Source organism: Canis aureus, chromosome 20 (genome assembly GCF_053574225.1).
Source record: "Canis aureus isolate CA01 chromosome 20, VMU_Caureus_v.1.0, whole genome shotgun sequence".
NCBI classification, from domain to species: Eukaryota; Metazoa; Chordata; class Mammalia; order Carnivora; family Canidae; genus Canis; species Canis aureus.
The window spans coordinates 9180244-9198886 of NC_135630.1; the positions used below are offsets into that span (position 1 = coordinate 9180244).

Here is an 18643-nt window from a genome sequence, read left to right on the forward strand (position 1 = left end):
CCAGATGACTGCAACTGAGTGATCCCGGGCAAGACCAGAGAAGAACCATTCAGCTGAACATAGACCAAATTGCTGATCCACAACATTACGAGTAAATAAGAGGGTTGTATACTAAGCAAGGAAGGTGAGGGAGTGTAAGCAGCAATATGTAGTGAACATAACTAGGAAATAAAATGTAACTTTGAATTTGGTGCAGACTAGCTTTTGTATTGTCACCTGTCAACATTCCTCAACAGGGATGAAGAAAGAATGAGTTGTACTCTGCAGATCCAGAATTTGGCCAATTTTTGCCTTTTCTGAAAAAAATTTCTATTACTAAATGCCACACATGACTGCATACAGAAGGATTTTTTTCCTTTTAAAATCCAGTGTTTATTTAGAGATCATGTTACTATCTCTAAAGCAGCAGCTTTTAAGTCCAAAGCAACCTATATTTCACTAACCTTTTCTAGACTTTAACAAGAAATGTAATGAAAGTTTAACAGTATTTCATAAACAGCATTTTTATTATTAGACATTGGCTGATTTTTTTAAAATTAAAAATATATATCTTTAAAAAGTCAAAATGGGATATAGTGTGGGGCTTAGAATATGAAATCAGTTACAAAAGATTAAAAATGGCAGCAGAATCAGATAACCAAGTTCTGTTTGATGAAGACAGGGAGATAAAGGAGGACTAAATTTATAAAAACACAATATATGTTTTAATCAGTGACATGCCCCTGAAATTTAAACAGTTACTTTCACTATTGAAAGAAATGTATGGGTCAGTCTTGAATAATGTGAACTAACTCCTCTGTCCATTTTTTTTAAATGTGAATTTTCCAATGCAGTGTATTCCACAGCCAGCTTTTGAGTCAAAGCTGAATTCAGGGAAGATTAGTTTCTGAATGTGTTAGTAATTTCTGTGCCAAGTATTTGTCCTGTCAGATAACATCTGTTGACCAGAAGCAACACTGTCCATTACAATAAGGCACATTATATAATGTTGGTCCTCTGTTAAAAACCTCTCTAAAGAAATTTCTAGAAAAAGATTTATTTATTTTATTTAACTTTTGGGGCAATAATGGGAAGAATTTGACCAGTTAAGTATTATTATTTTAATTTTTCACATAGATATATAATTTTAAATAGCCGTTGCCTAAAATAATAATTAATGTAAGAACTTATTTTCTGAGACTATTTCTTATGGATAGTGATTTCTGGGGAGGAAGAAGAGACTGAAGACAAAATTAGCTTTTTCCTTTACTGGATGAGAACATTGTGGACATTATTACTCCTATTCAAGATTAGAATCCCTTTTCACATATAAGAAATGCTTTCCTTCAGAATTAGGGAAAGAATGTTCCTTTGGAGTGGAAGATTCGTGGACTGTGGTTATATCTATTATGTCTCAAGCAGAAACCACATAGAATGACCAATTAAACTGATTTTTTAAAATATTTTATTTGAGAGAGAGAGATCAAGAGAAAGAGAGAGTGTGTGTGCAAATGCACGTATGAGCTGGAGGAGGGGCAGAGAGACAGGGACAAGCTGACTCCACCCTGAGCATGGAGCAGAGCCCTATCCGGGGCTATCCATGGCCCTGAGATCATGACCTGCCCCAAAGTCAGATGCTTAACCAACAGAGCCACCCAGGGACCTCTAAACTGATTTTTTAAATTCATCTTTCGAGCAGCATCTGGGTGGCTCAGTCAGTTGGGCACCCAACTCTTGGTTTGTGCTCAGGTCATGATCTCAGGGCGATGAGATCGAGTCCCAAATGGGGCGCTGTGCTGAGTGTGAAGCCTGCTTAAGATGATCTCCCTCTTCCTCTTTCTCTGCCCCCACCCCCGGCTTGTACACACTTTCTTTCTATCTTTAAAAAAAAAAAAAGAAAAAAAAATAAATAAAAAATAAAAAAAATAAAAAAAAGAAAGAAAATTCATTTTTTGATTAAGTGATAATTGAATTAATCATGCAGTGATTTTATTCTATTAATAGGATATTTATTAAACAAATTTTACAAAGACTTAACCCAGTTATTTTACTCATATAAAACCTTCTTTTTTCTTTTAAATATTTTATTTATTTGAGAGAGAGAGTGCAAGAAAGCATAAGCAGGGAGAGCAGCAGAGGGAGAGGGAGAAGCAACTCCTCACTGAGCAGAGGGCCGATGTTCAGCCAACTGAGCTGAACTGAGCCAGGCACCCCATATAAAATTTTCAATAAGGAAAATGTAACATTCTTCAAAAGAAGTCAAATGGTAGAGAATATTCTGGAACTAAGCTCTTTTGCATTTACTACCATCACACCTCTCACTCCCCCTGGTCCTCTCTATCCCCATACAGGCTGCAAAATGTTACCTTAGCTCAGTTCCTCACCTGTGGCTGCTTGGCGAGGCTCCCTACCATTCCATTGACAGAGTTAGCCTTCGAAAAACATACGTTGAACACGTTGCCTCCCAGTTTAAAGCTTTTCACTAGCCCACCAATATCCAGTTGAGGACATTTAAATTTGTCACCATTCTACAGTCAAAATTCTTACTCTATAGTGTGACACAAAGCACACCTGTTCAACCTCTCTCCATTTTTATTTTGTCCTTGCTCCTATTTTCCTGCAACCTCCAGCCACTTTTCCTTACCCAGGATCCAAAAGGCCTAAACGATGAAACAGTGTCATTACTTGAACTTGTCATCCTCTGTTATACCTCAAAGATGGGTGCATGTAGTTTCCTCCACCCGGGAAGACACTCCCAACTCTCAACTGGCTCCACTGCTTTCTGGTTACTCAGCTCAAGCACCATCTGCTTCGCAACACCCTTCCTCACTGGGCTGTGCTGAACCTTTCACACCTTCCTTTGTGTCATTCTGTACCTTCTCTATCATTGCTTCCATTTTCTGTTTTTTAATTGCTTATTTCTATTTTAGAGTCTCCATATAGAATGGGAGTTGCCCGAGAACACCATATTAGGGGCCTCAATAAATATTTGTTGAATGAAATTATGAGGTTCAGAGACTAATGACCTGGTGGAGAGAATTGACCTCTACCAACTGCTGATATTTGGCCATTTTGATCTACAAAACCAGCAATTCCCTTCTCTTTTTAAATTCACTTAGTTACTTGAGAGAGAGGAGAGCAGGGGGAGAGGCAGAGGGAGTGGGGGAAAGCAGACTCCTTGCTAAGTGTGGACCCCGAGGCAGGGCTTGATTCCACGACCCTGAGATCACGATTTGAGCCAAAATCAAGAGTTCGATTCCAATTAGCAATAATCAGGCCTCGGATAAACCTCACTGGCAACGAGCCTGCCACTGTGCAAAGCAAAGAGCCCAATTCCAAACGAGCCACCCAAGTGCCCCCTAAAACAGCAATTTCATAAATACGTTCCATGAGGTAAATCTTGAGAAAAATTCAGATGGTTAGTTTCACTAAAATATTTACAGCTTCTAAGGTAAATACGAATTTTGTCAGATTGTGTAGAAACCCAAACAAAGATAGTCTCAAATGCAAATGTCATTTCTTTACATAAAGAAATCAGCCTATATATTTCTTCTCAAAGTACAAAGCCCATTCGTTATTCTAATGGAATTTTCATTTCATTTGTATTTTTTCCCCCAAAGCCTTACATTCATAGATATCTTGCAGAGGTTTCTACGTAGACCATTTCCCATCATATCTTTGTTAATAGTCCAGAGAGAATGAGCATAGGGGTTTGGTTCAACGGTGCTCTGGGAAGCCTTTTCAGTTTCAGGACAAGCATCACCACATTAATCAATTTACATGAGAACTGTGGCTGCAGGCAGATTCCAGTGCAATTCATGTGCCACCTCACATTATTTTAGCTTCACTGTTCCTGAAGAGATTGTTTCCCAAGTATTTAGATATGACTCTTCTTGACAATGACTGGCTTCCTCCTAAGCTGAAAGCTGAACAGAAATATCCAGAAGTATCTTCGCATTATTCCTTAAAAATCATTCAAAAATCAAATCAATATAATGAAATTGACATTGAATTGTCTTGCAGACATTTCTTGTGCAATGATAACACACTTAAAACAATTTACCCGTGAATATAGCAGTAATGAAGCAGTGTTCCCAGTACCACCTTAACTCTTTTTTCCCCTATTGGCTATTTTGGTTACAGTAATATTTTCTGCTTCTCTCTAAAAGTCAATTTCCTGTTTCCTCCTAACCCAGGATTAATTGGAAGCAGAATTTCTCATATTCTTGTCAGTGCGCACAGTTGGCCATCATCCGGACTGTGTGGAATGTCATCATGTGGATGAGTCCAATTCCCATTGTTTGTGACCTTACATAAATATATGGCTAAAAATATATGTTTAAAACATGGAGAATATTGAGTGTCTGGGAACTTATTCTACTAGACATAAAGAGCTGTAAAGCTATAAGAATTAAGATGGTGAGGTGAATGGATAAACAAATAGCCAATGGAAAAGAATAGGGAGCTGAGAAACAAGCCTATGCATAGATGGAAAGGAGAATTATGATTGATTAGAAACCAGTGAGGGGGGCCTGGCTGGCTCAGCTGGTGGAGCATGCAACTCTTGATCTCGGGGTTGTGAGTTTGAGCCCCACATAGGGTGTGGAGATTACTTTAAAAAAATCTTTTTAAAAAATTGTATTTATTTATTCATGAGATACACAGAGAGGCAGAGACACAGGCAGAGGGAGAAGCAGGCTCCCTGCGGGATCCCAGGATCATGCCCTGAGCCAAAGGCAGATGCTCAACCATTGAGCCACCCAGATGCCCACTTTAAAAAAAAAAAAAAAAAAAAAAAAACTTAAAAAAAAATAAAAAGAAATCAGTGAGGCAATAATGAACTCTTTAGTAAGTGGTGCAAGGATTATTGGGTATCCAAATGGAAAAATAAAACAAAATTAACCCATTACATTATAATACACAATCAAAAAATTGCAATAACAAATTTGAAGTGAAAAGAAAAAATTTAACATTTTTGGAAGAAAATATTTCTTTAACTTTAGAACAGGGAAGGATACCTCAGACACAAAATTGCCAAACAGGATAAAAAGACTGATTAATTTGGGGTTCCTGGCTGGCTCAGTTGGTAAAAGCATGTGACTCTTATTGGAGAAGGACAAACATTATATGTTCTCATTCATTTGGGGAATATAAATAATAGTGAAAGGGAATAAAAGGGAAGGGAGAAGAAATGGGTAGGAAATATCAGAAAGGGAGACAGAATACAAAGACTCCTAACTCTGGGAAACGAACTAGGGGTGGTGGAAGGGGAGGAGGGCAGGGGGTGGGGGTGACTGGGTGGCGGGCACTGAGGGGGGCACTTGATGGGATGAGCACTGGGTGTTATTCTGTATGTTGGCAAATTGAACACCAATAAAAAAAATTATTATTAAAAAAGAAAAACATGTGACTCTTGATCTCATGGTCATGAATTCAGGCCCCACGTTGGTCCCAACATGAATTCAGGCCCCACACTACTTTTTTTTTTTTTTTAAGATTTTATTTATTTATTCATAAGAGACACAGAGAGAGAGAGAGGGTCAGAGACACAGGCAAAGGAAGAAGCAAGCTCCATGCAATGAGCCTGATGTGGGACTCGATCCCGGGACTCCAGGATCACACCCTAGGCTGAAGGCAGGCGCTAAACTGCTGAGCCACCCAGGGATCCCCCCACACTACTTTTTAAAAAAAATCTAAAAAAATCTGAAAATTAACAAAAAGAAAATGAAAAAATAATTTATGATTTGTTGATACAATTTTATCCTGGAAAACTGAGATTCTGTATGGATATTAAAATTAATCTGTTTGAGTCACTTATTTACTATTCTAGGAAAACAACTTATTTATAAAGAGGGCTATTCCTATATTGTATGTATATATATGTATATAGGTAGATATATTAATAAGAAAAACTTATTTAACATTATCAGTCAGGTGATAGTTGGTTAAATATGACAAAATCATTGAACAAAATCAGCCTCCTATGCAAACATATTTTATAATTCAAAGTGAACAAACTTTAGGTCTCTACACCTCATATTTTAACCAACGCAATTACCTATTAAAATAAAACTTTAAATGTTACAGAAAAGGTGGTTTTTGGGTTGGTATTTTTTTCTTGCCATTTTCAGTAAACAAACTTAGAAAAGCCATTTTCTATTGTCAGGACAGAAAAAGATACATGATTTCTTTGAATTTTTGGTAACTGATATGCAAATATAATATTCACCCTTATATTTCTTTCTAAATAAAAGATAATTGTGCTTGAAGTTCTCAAAATCACTTGTTTCAATAGCTTATTCATATTTTCCATTAAGTGCTATTGAAATTTAGGACCTAGGGGCACCTGGGCAGCTCTGTTGGCAAAGTGTTGGAGTTTTGATTTTGGCAAAAGTCACGATCTGGGAGTTCTGAGATTGAGCCCCAAATCAGGGTCCACTTCAGGTTTCGCACTGCTTGGGAAGCCTGCTTGGGATTCTCTCTCTCTTTCTCTCTCTCTGTGCCCCCTTGCCCGCATGCATTCACTTTTTCTCTTTCTCTCTCTCTCTCTCTAAATAAATAAATACTCTTAAAAAAAGAAATTTAGGGCCTGTTATTTCAAGTTTTCTCGTAATCAACAATGAATTTAAAAAATTGAAGGTTTATATATTTGTATTTGTATAAGCAGAAAAGCAGTGGGGGAGTCAAGAATGGGAACAGTAGGGAAGCCTAGGTGGCTCAGTGGTTGAGCGTCTGCCTCTGGCTCAAGTTGTGATCCCGGGTCCTGGGGTCAAGTCCTGCATCAGGCTCCCCGCAGGGAGCCTGCTTCTCCCTCTGCCTGTGTCTCTACCTCTCGTGTGTCATGAATAAATAAATAAAATCCAAAAAAAAAAAAAAGGAATGGGAACAGTATATAACAGTGAAAATGAAGAAAATAGAATTACTTGTATCAATATGGATAAATCTCAAAAATACGTTGAGTGGAAAATGCAAGTGGTACGTAGCATATGATACCATATACTTAAAAATAAGAAAAACATTGTTAATTATAGATACCTATGTATAAAAGTATGAATTTATGCATACACATGATGCATGTAATTTTAGAATAATGGTTAGCTCTGAGGTGGGAGGGAGAAGAGTGAAATAGGAAAAAGACATATAGGAGAATTTTATATTTTTATTGCTTGATGTCTTTAAAAAGATGGAAAGCAAAAATGGCAAAATGTTATACTTCAAAGCAAGTTAGTGGGTAGATGTGTGTATTCATCATACTTTTCGCCGTCCTTTTTTTATATGTTTGAAATATTTTGAAATCAAAATGCTAGATAAAAGTAAGAAAACCTCACTGCTTTGTGTTTAACACTGCACTTTATCCTTCTTTTCCAAAGCTAGAAGAATATTAGCTAACTGGACCTTCTGCAACAGAAAAAAAGAACATAGAGGCACTTGGGTGGCTCAGTCGGTTAAGCAACTCACTCTAGATTTTGGCTCAGGTCATGATCTCAGGGTCTTGGGGTTCAGCCCTGTGCTGAGCTTGCTGCTCAGCAGGGAGTTGGCCTGAGATTCTCTCTCTCCCTCTGCCCTACCCTCTGCTTGCACAGGCATGAGCTCTCTCTCTATCTCTCTGTCTCTCAAATAAATCAATTTTTTTTAGAAAAGGAAGAAAGGAAAAAGAATACTTGGGGCATAGAGCACTATCATGAGCTTGGAAGCCTATGTTTTATGATCCTTGAGCATCAAACTGTGTGGCCTTGAATAAATCTTACATCCTTCCTGGACCTTGGTTTCCTAACCTGTTAAATGAGAAGATTGAACTAGAATGTCCTCTAGGTTTCCTCTGAATCTAAAAAAGTTGACATCAGTGTACCTATGAGAATGGTTGGGAGAAAGACTCCTTAATGTCACAGGGGCCTGTTCTGAAGCTAAATGGCTGCCCGGAGACTGAAAACTTCTAGGCATATCCTGTCTTACAGCAGATGTGGCGTCTGAGCCAAGGACCGTGTAGTATTACAGTGTCCGTGAGTCCTACTCAAAAGTAATGTGCATTGTGGACTAAACCTCTGAGGAATTTTGACCATTTTCTGACCTTCCAGTTAATAAGTAAATAATACTGTTTCTTCCTCTGAACTTCTCACAGCTCTTCTTCCATAAACACGGTATGACCCTTCTTTATTTATCAATTTAATTGATTCTAGGTTTATTTTCTTACTGATCTTAAAATCCTTCCCTTAAATGTGTCACATCTATTGTCTTTTAGGCCTTAAAAATTCCACAACAGTCTTCTAAATAAAGTTAAAGGTGTTGACTACAGGCTTCAGCATTTTCTCCCAGAAGGCTCTGTCCTCATGGCCTTTCATTATCTACCATTTCTGTGCTGATTCACAGTCCATGATTCCACCAGGTACTTTTGTTTCCTTATTAAAAAAAAAAAATCATTTCCTCAGTCTCCATTTCCTTTCCCTGTCTCTTGGTCTTTTCAGAGGACATCTGTACATTTGAAAATAAATTATTTTCTCCTTTTGATCTACTTCTGTTCTTCCTTTCAATATTATCCCCATAAGAAATAAAATAAACTTGCATTAAATATTTATTATCTATCATCATATATTGCACTATGTATTTGTTGATTTATTCTTTGAATGCATTCGAGCTTAGTATGATTGTCATGATTAAAACTGGAAAACGTGTTCCTCTCTGCATCTGGCTCCCTTCTACATATTTATGTAGATGTAATTAGCACATAGAGGATGAAATCAGGCCAGGCTTATGAATGAATACCCCTTGTATTCTGGTTTGCTCTGTTTAAAGAACAAAACCCACATTCTCAACTATAGGACTTCAAGAAAATGTATGCCATTAATCAAAGAAAGGGCCACATAGGAAAAGGTTGTTGGTATAACACAAACTCATGGATACTAGTGGGAAAACATCACAAAGGTAATGCTCGATTTATGGTAGATAAAAAATATGAGAGGATATCACTGTCTGAGTCTTTGGGTTACAATCTACATAATGATACAAAATGTGTCATTAGCCTTCCTCCACGGCACACAGAATGGGGCCAAGATACATGTGCACCCCAAGTCAGTGATGGATGATTAAGGAAGTATAGTTTTATAGTTGTTATTTGCTTATAATATTTGTCCATATGGACTTCAAAAGATACAATGACCTGCAATGAAATCACATCCATTCTTTGTGAAAATTAATATAGAGAAATGTAAAACCAGGTAGAAAGAAGAGGCAAAATGATTATAGATTCATGAGTAATTTTATTAAATATAAACTCTACTAGTACTTTATTATTTTTTTAAAGATTTTATTTATTTATTCATTCATGAGAGACAGAGAGAGAGAGGCAGAGACACAAGCAGGCTCCATGCAGGGAGCCTGACACGGGACTCGATTTCGGGACCCCTGGGCCTAAGGCAGGCGCCAAACTGCTGAGCCACCCGGGAATCCCTCTATTAGTACTTTAATCCTTCCTCAAAGTTAACCACTCACTACACTGACTTCAGTTGTAATTTTAATTTTAAAGGAGCATGAATATATTTAACATAGCAAAGAAATACGATAATGAGAATTAATTCAATTAAATTAAAATTCACTACCTCTCAAAATCTTAGGATTTAGTAAAAGTCATAGAATTCTTTTCTGCCTCCAGAAAAGAGATACCCAGACTGACTGCACAAATAATTGGCATTTTCTAGAGGATGTTTCAGGTTTTCTACTGCATCCTCCACACTCAGAAGAAACCAGCTAAGCACTTCCCCAGTCACTAAAGACTTGGAAGCAGAGCTGAAGGTGACAGCCAAAGTGTTCTCCATGGCCAGAAAATGCAGACAAAAAGCTGCTTTTTCATCTCCTTTGGACTACTGGGACATAGGAGGTAAGAGTGGGTCTCAACATGTTCCCAGCTGCAAACGATAAATCGTGTCTAATTACGATGGATAGGTAGCCGAATGATAGCCACCTCCGTCCTTTGGGACACTGAGAATGAGACATTACTAGCTTCCCTCCCCCCTTTGGTAAGTTTTAATTTAAAAAAAAAAATTCCTTTCCTCTGAATGGTTTGAAAATATTTGATTTTCTGCCAAGGATTTTCTTGAAGTAATTTCCTGCTTTATTTTCAGAAATATAAAATGTGGGTTAGGGATAAAGAAAGATCTACCTGACTTTAGGACACATAATGCTTATAAAAGGCCCTGTCTAGAACATGGAAGACTTCTAACTCTGGGAAACGAAGGGGTGGTGGAAGGAGAGGAGGGCAGGGGATGGGGGTGACTGGGTCATGGGCACTGAGGGGGGCACTTAACGGGATGAGCACTGGGTGTTATTCTGTATGTTGGCAAATTGAACACCAATAAAAAATAAATTTATTATTAAAAATAAATAAATAAATGGCCCTGTCTAAAATATTCTGAGAAAAGTACATGCCATCTTTTACAAATGATTTAAAAGATTAGACTAAAAAGTAAAAAATTTGCCCCTTAATTGTATGGTAAAGCTTCCAGCTCCACTTTGAGGTTGCTTCGCCTATTAGGCCAAATATTCTATGATTCCCTTCTGGGATCTGTTACAAGTTCTGTGATTGGCCAAGTGATCAAAGCCTGGTGGTTTTGCAGCTCAGCATCTGTATTTCTCTGTCAAATAGAAATTCAAGAACGACTTTTCTCATTAACCACAGATGTTGCAGATTTGAGGCTAGATTCTTAGTTTTTTGTGGTCGGGGGATGGGGGGGAGGTGGGATTGAAAACTGCCATTTTGAACCTGGACAAGAAGGAAAGGGTCCAGGTTCTCCAGAGCCATCTCTGCCGGTCATTTTCTTTGCCACACAGCAAGAGCCCTTGCTGAAAATGGCAAGAAAGGTGATTATCCTCATTTTTAGATTTTTCTGAGTTTAAGGAGCAAGCAAGAGTGAGTTCTTAACGGTGCTTTTGGAGAGAAGAATCTGAAAGAAAACTCGACAGTGCTTCTTAATTTTTCCCTCTTTTAATGACCACTGAAAAGCATTGTAGCATCAAGGCTTGCTGTTGATAGAGCTCTCTAAGCAACTACTTTTATTTAGTCAAATCAATTCACTACTTTTCAAGACCCGGAATAACATTTATTAGTGGACATTTAGGTGCCTGGATAGATGGCGAAGCTTACATTCCAGGCAGAGAGAGACACAGGCAAAGTGTGCTATAAAATTGAGATGACAGTAATGTTGGAGTAGCTACGGGGGCCTATGAAAGTGGGAAGGGAACTGGGGTCACAGAGTGCTTCCGTGCTTCCGGGCAAAGACAATCACTCACCTGAGTTTTCAAGGATGGGGAGCACCGGCCAGTTGAAGAAGTGGGGACTTGGGTCAGCAGGCATTCCAGGTGAAGGGAGAAGTCGAGGTGACCATTCAGAGGCTAAGATGTTGGGGGTCTGTAGGCCATTCCCGTTGGCACCACCACTGTTCATCAGAGCGTAGGCCAGAGCAGCTGCTGAGTGACAGTCCGTGCTACGTGCAGCTCTAACATTTTGGAATATAACCAGATAATCACAGACTAGGGACATTTTCGGCCATTCCATGGCCTTTCTGGTCCTTTTGCACTGTTAACTGCTGTATTCATGCCTGAAGCATTTCCATGCTTTCACGTGAACTAATATATATATATATATATATATATATATATATATATATATATATAAAATATAGATGTTGTGTAACCAGAACAGCAGCACCTACGGGCAACTCTTCTTGCCACTAGTGAGGTGTGTTATTGGCTGCTCCGTCTCAGCTACGCCAGCTGGATTATGTTGCTTCACTTTCCCACCAGAAGAAGGTTCCCTTTCTTCGAAGGCAATAAAACATTGTGACGATTATGACATTCTTGGGAGTTTCTTGGTTCAAAAGAGACAAAACAATAAGGCGTTTTATCAGACTTTTTGAATGTAAATCTTCATTTTTCAGGATGAATAACACATACAGCTACAGCCTAACCATTACATTCTAAGTGTGATCCGCTTCAGAGAGAACGTATTTTACTATCATTATTTTAAGGCATATTTCCTGACATTTTTGTCCACCTTTTCTCCTCTCCACCCCCCCAAAATCTCCTCAAACTCTAAGCTAGATTCCAACCGTGCTTGTGAACCACACAAAGGTGCCATTTCTTCTTCTTCTTCTTCTTTTTTTTTTCCCCCCAAATTTACCATTTCTGTTTCAGAAACTTGGCACATAGGACACCTGGGTAGCCCATCAGTTGAGCATCTGCCTTCAGCTCAGGTCCTGATCCCAGGTCGAGTCCCACATCTGGCTCCCTGTGAGGAGCCTGCTTCTCTGTCTTTCTATGTCTCTGCCACTCTCTGAGTCTCAAATAAATAAATAAATAAATAAATATTTAAATATTTTTTTTTAAAAATTGGCACATGCTATGTGTAGAAACACGTCTGTAGTGCGCTGCAAGGTGGCTGGCTCGGGTAGGGGACCCGGCTCCAGGAGAGCACAGGCCAGCAAGGAGGGGGAGTTCAATCTGAGGGATGGCAGGGCCCCCTCCCCCTGGACTTTCTAAAAACGAGCTAGTGAAATGTCCCCCTTTTACGTGTAAATCGTGCAGGACACATGCATCACTGGCTTCCAGACCTCGCTGCCCTTGCCTGCGGCCTCCGGGGCCTGCCTGCTGCCAGGTCAGCTGTCGTGGCCTGAGGCCGTAGGAGCACCGCAGGGCAGAGGCCCGTCTGGGCCCCCTCATGGCCTCGTTCCTCTGCTCAGCTCCGACGTGCCCACTACGTGGCACTAAGACAGACAAAGCTCCTCATCCTGGAGAGGCTTGTGTTCTGAGCTGTATTCCTGTCAGCCCCGGGCCCTGTTTGCACGGCTTCTGTTCCCGTCTCCGTCACCATGGCCGGGCCTGTGTTTCTTCCAGGCCAGTGTCCCTCTCAGAAGTGGCCTTCCTGGCACAGCTCTTCCAGTTGAGCACAGGCTGATGTGTTCTTCAAGGCCTCCCAACAGCGTCTAGGTCGGGACAAGTTCCTGCCTCCACTGCACCCTGGACCCCAAGTGAGCATCTGCCTCCAGGGAGTCAGGTCTGGATCCTCAGTCCAGACTGTCCCTCTCTCTAGGAAATGTCCTAGCAAGGACCCTCCTCTCCTATCTCAACTCATAGTCCCTTTAACTGATCCCTACGTGGCTCCCCACAGCCCTCTCTGCCATGTGAACCTTCAAAGAAAGGCTCCACATCCCAACCTCGACTCTCACAAAAGTTACTTCCTACTATCCCCACATCAACTTGCAGATGCAAATAAAGATGAGAAGAGAATATCTTTTCAGCTTCACTCCATAGGGTCCAAGCTCAAAAGCCTTTGATCTAACTAAGCCCCAGGCCTTTGTTGAGCTAGAAAAATGCCCTGTTACCTATAAAATACAATAAACATTGTGCTGAAATTAACTTAAAAAAAAAAGCTATCTGAGTATTTTCTTTCTTTTTTTAAAAGATTTTACTTATTTATTCATAGAGACACAGAGAGAGAGAGAGAGAGGCAGAGACACAGGCAGAGGGAGAAGCAGGCTCCATACAGGGAACCCAATGTGGGACTCGATCCCGGGACTCCAGGACCGCACCCTGGGCCAAAGGCAGACGCTAAACCGCTGCGCCACCCAGGGATCCCAGTATTTTCTTTTTGAATTAAGCTCTTTGCAGTTTTTACTGTAAAGGGAAAATATATTCATTTTTAATTAGAAAATAAATGGATAAAAAGGAGTCATATTTTACTATGTAAAGTTCATGATCCACAATTATATATGTCATTAGATATGAAATTATAACTCCATTGCATTTCATGCATCTTAACTTCCTACCTCTTAAAAATTAGTTTTTAGATTTTTAATTATTTCCCCTCAAATCATACAGGAAGACAGAGTATATAAAACAGTTCCCAGTTTTCCCCTACAATAGCATTGTGGTTTTTTTTTTTTTTTTTAAGATTTATGTATTTATGAGAGAGAGAGAGAGAAAGCAAGTGGTGAGGAGGGGCAGAGGGAGAGGGAGAGAATCGCCACTAGCTCGGGGCTCTATCTCACAACCCGGAGATTATGAACTGACCGGAAATCAAGCTGGACACTCAACTGACTGAGCCACCCAGGCGCTGCTACCATAGCATCTCTGAGAGTTAATCACTACTAACAGTGACTCTAGACATTTCTCTGCGTATATAAACCTATATATTTTTTAAAGATTTTATTTATTTATTCATGAGAGACAGAGAGAGAGAGAGAGGCAGAGACACAGGCAGAGAGAGAAGCAGGCCCCATGCAGGGAGTCCGATGCGGGACTTGATCCCAGGACTCCAGGATCAGGCCCTGGGCTGAAGGCAGGTGCTCTGAGCCACCCAGGCTGCCCTAAACCTATATTTTTAATCTTTTTGAATCCATTGGGTTTTTTGTTGTTGTTTGATTCATTAAATATTGGCAAATTGAACACCAATAAAAAATAAATTTATAAAAAAAATTACATTTATTTTTTTCCAACAGTTTTTCAAGGAGTATTTTACATATCATATAATCACTCCTTTCAGGTGTACAATTCAATGATTTTTTTTGTACAGACATTTTACTATTTTGCATATGTGACCATCACCATATCAATTTAGAACATTTTCATCTCTCACTAAGATTCCTCATGTACATTCACTGTCACCCCCATTCCCCTGAGCCCATATCTGGGCAGCTACTAATCTACGTTAGTCTATAGGGCTTTGCCCTTCTCTGGACATTTCATTTAAATGGAATCATATACTATGTGGTCTCTTGTGTCTATTTTCTTTCACTTAGTATAAATATATATGTGTATATATATATTTATATATATTTATACTCTCTAATTTTATATGTATATATAAAACATATGTATATGTAATAGAAAAATATTTATGGATGCTTTAATGAGTCTTACCTGAAAATGATCTCCATAAGTAAAAAAAAATATTAAAGATTTATATAGTGCTAATGTTAGGGAAAGAACTAATACCAATTATCAGCCATTGAGAATCCATGAAGATAACTAATTTTTTGATATTCCACTCTTCCCTCTAGTGGCCAAGATGAAAAAAGGCTATTGTGTTTGTTAGTCTAGACACATCCTAGATCCTCCAAAAACGCTCCTAAGTATTCATTCACAGCTTTTCCCACCATCATACCAGCTTCCCCAGGTGCAGGGATTTACTATTGGTGTGAAGAGTTCAAAGTGCGAAGCCAATAGCCTGAGTTCGAATCCCAACGCTTCCACTTAACTAGTTACGGGCACTGGGGGCAAGTTTCCCCTCCCCCAGCCTCCCCAAGGCCGAATTTCTTCTTCTGTAAGATGAGGATGGTAATAGTGCCTGTCTCAGAGAGTTGTTGGGAGGATTAAATGACTTAAGATCATGGAACTCCTTTGAACAGTCCTGGGATATAGTAGAAGTTGAATAAATCTTCTCTGTCCCAGGTTTTCTTTTTTTTCTTTTTTTTTTTTTTTTTTGATGTCCCAGGTTTTCTGCTTCTGTCCTCCCAAAATAAATGCCCAAGCCAGTCCTCCCTGTGCTCTGCTGTTGGCCTCACCTTTCTTCCCATGTAGTCCACTTTGGCAAGTTGTTTTAATCTTTTTCTTTCGGCAGCTTTCTCTTCTTTACCAGCTCATCCCACCTCCTTCTATCTCCACTACGGCCTCTAGTTCACGACACCATCGTGCCCTGATCCTGAGGGAGGCTGCCCTACTTCTCCCACCAGCTGCCCTACTTCTACTTCTCCAGCATCCTGTCATGGCTCAGCAACCAGAATTTATCTATTTGATGCTTTGTGGGAGTTGGGTGATCTGAATGCCATACGTGATGGGTGCGGAAAGCCTTTCAGAAATAGCTCCCCTGCAGCCAACTATCGATGCTCCATAGTCCTTGCCTTTCCAGGTCCAACGCCATAGCCATGGGCTTTCCAGTTCTGGGGACAGTCCTGACCCAGGCAGGCAACATATCCAGAGTTGATTTGGGGGGTGTCTGGCTGGCTCACTGTGTAGAGCATGTGACCCTTGGTCTTGGGGTCCTGAGTTCAAGCCCCACATTGGGAGTAGAGATTACTTAAAAAAAATTAAAAAAAAAGGTGGTCAATAGATGTTAAAAATAAAATAAAATAGAGCTTATTTTTATCCACAGGTGGTGTCTGGGCTTAATTTTATTATCAGCCTTACACTTCTGTCACTCTCACACTTCCAGAGTGAACTCTGGTGCCCTAGTATGTGTCCTTTAAGCAAGCAGCCCTTTTCCCAATCACTCACTATGCTTCCCTAGGACGTATGGGCCTAAACTTTTGCTGTAGTATATGCTTTAGACACCAAGATCCTCTGCCAGAAGTAGAATCTTTCCTTACTATGAATTTATTGGATTGGGATACTCAAAATATGCTTAAGTTTTGTCATTTTTTCTTTTATTTTTTCTCTTTTTTTAGAGAAAGAGAGAGAGAGGGAACACTTGAGTGGGGGAGAGGGGCAGAAGGAGGGGGAGAGAGAGAACCTTAAGCAGTGTCCGCATCCAGAGCGAGGCCGACACAGGGCTCTATCTCATGACTCTGAGATCATGACCTGAGCCAAAATCAAGAGTCAGACTCTTAACCGACTGGGCTACCCGGGTATCCTGCCATTTTTTTTTTTTTCAAGAGATTGGACTGGGCCTCCATCCCCTATAGCTTATCTGGGGTCCTGCTGGAGGCTAGATGGATCCACAACACCACCTCTCATGGTGGTCAGACTCCTGCTGACATGCCTGAGCTGCCAGATTAGAACTCCTTGGATATTGTGGGGGTGGAGATGCTTATGTCCCCCCAATTCTGACACATATGATTGACCAAGTTCCATGTAGCAGATTTTGCTTATTTTGCTACAAAAGCAAGGAATAGATCTATTCCCTCTCTTAGACCTGTCAGGCCAAAAGCACTCCTCATGATATACCGATATGGACAGGGTCTGTCCCTCTATCCCTGACCACAACAGGACTCCAGTTTTCCTAGGCTAAGTCATGAGAGTAGGGCAAGAATTTAAACGGAGGCCCACATACCATATGTCTACATATGCATGGGTTATAAATCAAGCAGAAAAACTGTTTAATAAAACCTATTTTATCCTTCTGCCTTGAAAAATATCCCTTCAGAGTGATAAAAATGAATTATGTGTAAAGCTGTTTTTTAATATAACTAAAAACAGGCAAAATCTTAAAGATGAGTGAATTTAATTTTTGCACATCTGTGTGTTCTCTTGTGAATATAAAATAAAGGCAATCATAATGCATACATTTTTGTATATTTATTTCCCTGGTGTTTGTTTCAGCAAATCACTAATTATGCCATTATAATCAAGATTTTCACAAAGCTTGTGAAAATAGTGCCTATGATCTAAAAGATTAAAAAATGAAATGTAACTACATTAAAAATATACGAAATTTGAGTGTCTCTAAAAATTATAAATTAAAGCAAAATCTAATTATTTTTTTAAAAGATTTTATTTATTTGAGAGAGAGAGAGAGACAAAGAGAACATGAGTGAAGAGAGGGGCAGAAAGAGGGAGAAGCAGACTCCCCACTGAACAGGGAGCCTGATGTGGGACTCGATTCCAGGGCCTGAGCATCATGACCCCAGCCGAGGGCAGATGCTTAACTGAGCCACCCAGGTGCCCCTAAATTTTAAAATTTAAATAAATAAAATCTTTAGAAAAATAAAAGTTCAATGATTTTTTAAAAGTAAAGTTTTAATCTTACTTTAAAAAATTTAATGAAGTGATGGAATATTCCTCAGCCATTAGAAATGACAAATACCCACCATTTGCTTCGACATGGATAGAAATGTTGAAGGGTATGATGCTGAGTGAAATAAGTCAATTGGAGAAGGACAAACATTATATGGTCTCATTCATTTGGGGAATATAAAAAATAGTGAAAGGGAATAAAGGGGAAAGGAGAGAAAATGAGTGGGAAATATCAGAAAGGGAGACAGAACATGAGAGACCCCTAACTCTGGGAAACGAACTAGGGGTGGTGGAAGGGGAGGAGGGTGGGGGGTGGGGGTGACTGGGTGATGGGCACTGAGGGGGGCACTTGACCGGATGAGCACTGGGTGTTATTCTGTATGTTGGCAAATTGAACACCAATAAAAAATAAATTTAAATAAAAAAATTTAATGAAGTGGTATTAAATATTTGTAGAAAAATAAAACTAAACAAAAAAAAGAGAAAAAAATTAAAATAAAACTACAGTAGTTCCCTCCTCTCCATGGGGGATAGGTTCCTTTTCTTAAATTAATTAATTAATTAATATTATTTATTTACTTACTTATTCATGAGACACACAGAGAGCCAGAGACACAGGCTCCCTGCAGGGAGTGGATGCAGGACTGGGGATCCCAGGACCCCAGAGTCACACCCTGGACCCAAGGCAGATGCTCAACCACTGAGCCCCACAGGTGCCCGCCATGGGGACTAAGTCGAGGGGGTTTTATGGGCTTGTTGGCGGGCTGTTTTAATCTGATTAACCCTCCATATGTCTGTTTTCCAATCAGGTTTTTGTCATCTCTCTTTCTCATGGGAGAGAGTGGAGGGCTCTTTCCAGGGTGGTGTGAAAACTCCTTAAGGGTGGTTTCTTAGGGCAAGAGCCCCTTGTCCCTGTCTGCTGGCCTTCGGTCTATCCTTCCTCTTG

The 18643-nt window shown here is 39.7% G+C and overlaps 1 long non-coding RNA gene and 1 pseudogene across 1 annotated transcript; one reads left to right on the forward strand and one right to left on the reverse strand.

Annotated features, from left to right (window-relative positions):
* Positions 1-3172: 3172 nt before the first annotated feature.
* Positions 3173-3302, reverse strand: LOC144292019 (U4 spliceosomal RNA; annotated as a pseudogene).
* A 3624-nt stretch (positions 3303-6926) lies between these two features.
* Positions 6927-17622, forward strand: LOC144291463 (uncharacterized). Its single transcript, XR_013358728.1, has 3 exons — positions 6927-8362; positions 9672-9850; positions 15587-17622. It is a non-coding gene; the product is annotated as an uncharacterized LOC144291463 (long non-coding RNA).
* The last annotated feature ends 1021 nt before the right edge of the window (positions 17623-18643 follow it).